This window comes from Felis catus, chromosome A1 (assembly GCF_018350175.1).
Source record: "Felis catus isolate Fca126 chromosome A1, F.catus_Fca126_mat1.0, whole genome shotgun sequence".
Taxonomy (NCBI): Eukaryota; Metazoa; Chordata; class Mammalia; order Carnivora; family Felidae; genus Felis; species Felis catus.
Window position 1 is genome coordinate 27,060,001 of NC_058368.1, and position 6,239 is coordinate 27,066,239.

Consider the following 6,239-nt stretch of genomic DNA (forward strand, 5'->3'; position numbering starts at 1 on the left):
AAGGTTGGTGTGCAAGGGGTCACGCTAAATGTGGGCTAGAGGGAGGGGGGGGAGAATAACAAAACTGCAGGCGGCCTTGGCAGTGTGCCAAATCCGTGACTTCATTTAACTCTCTTGCCACTTCTGCATGGTGCCCAGGGTTCTCTCCGTCTTGCTCATGAGGAAGCTTAGAATCAAGAGAGGAGTTAATTTGCTCACAGTGTCACAGTTGGCAAATAGCAGGATTTGAATTTAGATGTACATGATTGCAAAGCCCCAGGCTTGGTCAGCTGGGTCTGACTCAAGTAGCATTTCACTCTTCACCCGACATGGACTGTAGCCTGAGGGACACATGCATTCTTTCCCTTTTGTGTCCTTCTACGCCTCCATTCAACAAATATTTGAAAACCAGCTTTATGCCGGACTCTTTCAGGAGAGGCAGATACAAATTAAGAGAAAAGTTGAACTACAGGGTAATATAAGACATGATAAAGGTACTTGACAAAAGCATGTGAGGGTGGTTGGTTTTTATTTTAGCCTATAGACTCAGTACGATTACTTTAAGATCATCCTGCTTAGACGTGGGGGATGTTTTTGAAATTTTTAACATTGATGAGCCACAAACACAGAATTACATCATTTGTAGTTAGCAGATCCATCTTTTTTTTTTTTTTAAACTGCATGTTGGTGCTAAGTTGGTGATGTTGGCCCTGATGGAATAAACAAAGGCAGGCTTTCTTTTGCTGTACTTTCAGGGCGATAGCTTTCCCGTCCAATACCCTGTACCAATATTGTAGGCACAATACTTCTTATAGCACATCCCAGATTTCCAAGTAAGTGGGGTATCACATGATGATGTTTTATGGCCTCACCAATTCTGAATCAGTGAAGTCTAGATTAATGAAATTTACAGCACATAGAGTGAGAGAGTCAGAAATACACTAGCAGCATATTGTAGAAGCACAGGATCCCAAGTCAGAGGATCTGGGTTTGCGTGAAGGCTCTTTCTCTTGTGTAAGACTATAAATCGCTTTGGGCCTGGATTTATTTAAGTGCTTATGTCACATAGTGTAGCGTAAATTAAATGACACAGTAGATGTGAAAAATGCTTTGCAAAGAAAGTTACAGTGTGTGCTTGTGCAGGGTTTCGGGTGTCATGTGAGGATAATAGGACATTTAACATTGGGCTCAAGCTGTGAAGGAAGAATATAGAAAAATAAGTGGAAAGAGATGGTTTTGACCATGGAGGGTAAAGAGTATCAACATGCACCTTAGTTTTGTCTGCTCAGTTCCTCACCATTTCCTGTAACAGGTACATTACATTGGCATCCTTGCAGCTTCTGCTTCCAGCCCCTGGAGTTGCCTTTAAGATGTCTCATGGTGGTGTCAGAGGGCCACCATGTTGACTGTGCCCTTGGTTTCTCATCCATTACTTTTTTCCAGTCACTCACTCCTAGTGGTGCGTTTGTCTGTACTCCCCAGGGCTCCATCTTGGTCATGGGCTTAGGCTCTCACTAGGAGCAGGCTCTCTGAGTCAGGTTCCTATGAATTACTCCCAGTTTGTCCTGACTCTTGCTCTCTGTCTTTCCTGAACTCTCTTTGCAAATCTCAATTACCATCCTACCAAAAAAAAAAAAAAAAGAAAAAAAAATCTAATGATATGAGAAGATGGTGTGTCCAAGCAATTAAAAGCATTCCATAGGGCAGAATGGACAGGAATAGATAAGGCCTGGGTGGAAGAGCTTGATGTGAATGGAACCTTGGTGAGAGCCTGCAGGGAGTTTCAGAGTGAGCCACCTGAGTGTTTATCTAACAACGGGACAAGTGTCCACTGTCCTTTTGTGTGTGCTGACAGCATATCCCTTGTATACCTTCATGAAAGCACTTGGTAAGAAAATCAGTGCCAGAGGAGAGTGATTCCCATCTTTATATATGATTTTAGCCCCGAAAAATGATATTCTAAATCTCCAGTTTGGAGGATGGGGGCGTAACTGACCAAGCTTCTCAAACTCTTTCTTCCGAATCCCCGTCTTTGGGTGTTCTCGGTCTAGTTATCGTGACTACCGCGAACTGTGGCCCTGTTGTCCATCAGTGGGGCTATGCGTGCTCTGCCGGGGTCCTTTGGAAAAACATGATTAGAGAAAAGCAGTAGAGAGGAAGTCTACAAACCAACAAGAAAACAAACAACCCACATTCAGTAGGAACAGAGAATGTATGACTCACAGGGACAAACACAGAGGCAGACACCCCCTCACTGTTTCCCTTTCAGACTTCAAAATGTTGTGAGGTGGGAGTCCTCACAGCTTCTGAGGGAGAGCCTGGCAGAGTGAAGCCTATTTTTAAAACTTGTATAGGTAGGATGCAGACTCAACAGCGTGTCCAGGCCTCCCAGTCCTGCCCCTTGTGTTTGTCTTCTTTAAATACGATCTGAATTATTTTAGTGATGATTCCACCTGGCTGAATTTCTCTCTTTTAAGTGATGTTTCAAAAAACCAGACCTGTCAGCAGTTTGGGTCTATCATTTTTGTTTTCCTTTTTCCTAATATTTGTTTGGGCTTTCGGTGCTTTTTGAGAAACCTAAAGACTAAGAGAGGAATCCCGGATGAAGTATATAAGGAGGTGCTGCTCTGCCAGTGAGTCATGGGCACATGGGCTTCTTCCATTGATGAGCAAGCTCCATCTGCGTCACCCTTAGGAGGGTTTCTGAAGAGCTTGTGCACGGGGGACCTTGTTGTTTGTAGTTAAAATGCCCATTTTAGGGGCACCTGGGTGGCTCAATTGGTTGAGCATCTGACTTCAGCTCAGGTCATGATGAAGCGGTTCATGGGTTCCAGCCCTGCATCGGGCTCTGTGCTGATGGCTCAGAGCCTGGAGCCTGCTTCGGATTCTATATCTCCCTCTCTCTCTCTGCCCTCTCTCTTTCTCTCTCTCTCTCTCTCAAAAATGAATAAACATTAAACAATTAAAAAATAAAATGTCCATTTAAAAAAATCTGTGTCACATTTTAGTTTAGGGTTTGATTTGCTCTATGTAAGGTTTGCTTTCGTGTTAACTGATTTTTTTTTTAGTTTTATCAGTCACATTTTATAGAGTATTTAAATAGCGTCTAGACAGGATGAGCTAAAGGAAATGCAGCAGTAGCACCCCACCCTTATCCAGAATGTGTGTGCTCACATTGAGAGCAGCGCTCACAGGGCTCCTTGCACATTCTAGAGGATCCCCAAAAGAGTGTGATATATATATGGTGTCATCTCCTGTGAGGGAAGCTTGTTCCTAGCGTTAGCTCTGCCGGTCAGTTGCTGTGTGACCTTCAGCAAGACCCTTCACCTCATTTGCCCTCAGCTTTCTTGCAAGTTAATGGAAATAACACCAATAACAATCTTTCTCTTTCTTCCTTGAAAGATTACTGAAATAATTGTAAATTTTCTCTGAGTTGCAAAAACCACTTACTAAGCATTATATGTATTCATGTATATCCAAATGGATATATGTGAGTGTGTGTGTGTCCATGGATCGCACATGCATACGTTTGCTATTCACATTAAGGCAGGAATCAAGCAAGCAGAACTTGAGTTCTTCGGTGGACGCAGGCACTCTCGCTGCTTCCATATGTCTGCCACACGGCACGTGGCACCTTGTGTGGTCTTCGTAGGTCGTTCCCCAGGGATCTTCTGCATCTCAGTAAGTTCCGTCTCCTCCTCTTCAGCAATCGTCTTTGATTTCTCTTCCCCCCACACCCCCCATATCCAGTCTATCTGTCGCCAAACCTGTCAGCTTTTTTTTCAAATGTATCTCAAAGCCACCCACCTCTCCCACCCTTTTCCAGACCACCATCATCAGCCTCCGTTGACCGCCTCTCTGTAATGCATTTTCCACATGGTAGCCAGAGTGACCTTTCACAAATGTAAAACACATTAAAATGAGCCCTGCTTAAAACTAGCCAGTGGCTCCTGGTGCTTTTAGCATGAAATTCAAAGTCCTAACCATGATCAACTTGGCTCACCTTCATGCCGTCCCTCTCTGCCTCGTTCACCAGACTCTGGTGAAGCTGAACTTCTTCAGCACACCATACTCTTTCTTACCTTAAGGGTTTTTAAAATCAGACTTTTTGTAGAGCAGGTTTGGGCTCACAGCAAAACTGAGCAGAAGGTGCAGAGAGTTCTCCTGTCTCTCCTCTCTCCCCTGCCCCCTACCCCATGCGCATGGGCAGGCGCTTCCCCTGTGGACATCCCACACGGGAGTGATGCTTCTTACAGCTGATGCTCCTACACTGACACATCTTTATCACCCAGAGCCCATAGTTTACTTTAGGGTTCACTCTTAATGCATATTTTATGGCCTTTGACAATGATACAATGTCATATATCTGCCATCATATAGTATTGTACAGAACAGTTTCACTGTGTAAAAATCCTCTGTACTCTGCCTATTCATCCCTCCCTCTCCCCAACCCCTGGCAACCACTGATCTTTTGACAGTCTCCACCATAGTTTTGCCTTTTCCAGATGTCATACAATTGGAATTAGACAGTCTGTAGCCTTTTCAGATTATCTTCTTCCACTTACTAGCATGCATTTCAGCTTTCTCTCTGTCTTTTCATGACCTTAAGGATTTGCTGTAGCTTTTTGCTCTGCGTGGCTTTTCCTGTCCACCCTATTTAACTAGCCTCTCTTATCATTCTGCCCTGTTGTATGCTCTTCATAGCACTTATTCCCTTCTAACATGTTCTTTCTGTTTACTGCCTGTCTCTCCAGCAACATCTTAGGCTCTGTGAGAGTGGAGGTCTTGTCTGCCTCATTCCTGACTCTATCCCCAGTACCTAGACTAGTCCTTCATCCACAGTAGGTGTTCAGGAAATGTGATGAATTACCTGGGTATTAAGAACCTTTAGCTTTACTCTTCTCTTCCACCCGGTTTTCAAGGTGACAGACTCATTTACACTGCTTCGGGTTTTGTTCGGAAGAAGAGGCAGACATTCATGTTAAGTCACTGAGTCTGAGAATTATTTCTTGTTCACCTTTGGCTTCTGAAGCTTTCTTGGTTGTCTGCTGAATTTAATGGGTCTCCAGGCGAGTAGCAGTTGGTAGCCTTGGTGGGAATCAGTCACATCGCAAGAGAGAACAGAGGCAGTAGAAAATGATTAAGGGAAAAGAGCAGAAAAGTATGATTTAACATTTATTGAGTCACACATTGTAGTCAAAGCTGTGTATAACATAAAAGCGAATTAGGAGACGAGTCAGATATAAAATGAGTGAGCACACACAAGCACACAAATACTGCAGAGAGGAGGGTATTTCTTCAGATGCCTTCTCTCATTTACCAAACTGTAGTCTTATCAAAATATATAGGCTAGTTCAGGAGGGAAATAATGCATCCAGTGCTTGTGGCCCAGTCATGCCCTATGGGGCACAGACAGGCCTGCAATTTCATTACTGCTTTTTAAAGAAACTTTCTCTAAGGCTAACAGACTTTCTGGGGAGGCCAAAGCAAGTGAAGCTGAGTTTAATGTTCTCATTAAAATGTTAAAGAGGCTTTATTCATGAGCGACTAAAGCTGTAATTGCTTTATCCTCGTAAACTATGAAAATATGTGGTGATCTCTTACAGAGGCATCCACCCAGTCCCCTCTGTCTGGAAGGTCTGTTTAATGGAGGGCTTGGCTGGATCAAGGAAGAGACTGAGAAGATTTCCCGGATTATATCCCTCAGGGACCTAGTGGAAGTGGTGGCAAGGGATACTCCTTCACTGATCTATTTTCATTCTGTAGCTCTTTTTTTTAAATTTTTTTAATGCTTATTTATGTCTGAGACAGAGAGAGACTGAGCATGAGTGGGGGAGGGGCAGAGAGAGAGGGAGACACAGAATCCAAAGCAAGTTCTGGGGTCTGAGCTGTCAGCACAGAGCCCCATGCGGGGCTCGAACTCACAGACTGCGAGATCATGACCTGAGCTGAAGTCAGATGCTTAACCAACTGAGCCACCCAGGCGCCCCTATCGCTCTTGTTTTGTATGCACTATTTGACTACTGGATCTGAAGTTCAGATCTGGAAATGACAGGCGAACGCATATAAAGGCACACGCACACAAATGTTGTGGAAGGGAGTGGTTTTTTATTGTTCCCATAAGCACTAGCTTATTGAGATGAGAATGGAAGAAATCCAAAAATGTTGAGGTATTAGTGAAATTGAACGGAGAATTTATGTTGAAAAGGTGTCATGTGAATCACAGGGGAGAAGGCACTCAGAACTGGCTTCAGGAGGTA

General features: G+C 43.9%; 1 protein-coding gene across 15 annotated transcripts in view; it reads left to right on the plus strand.

Moving 5' to 3' along the window:
- The window catches only part of ENOX1 (ecto-NOX disulfide-thiol exchanger 1), a 579,959-nt gene that overhangs the window by 105,525 nt on the left and 468,195 nt on the right, over window positions 1–6,239 (plus strand). The gene's annotated exons all lie outside the window — the stretch shown is intronic.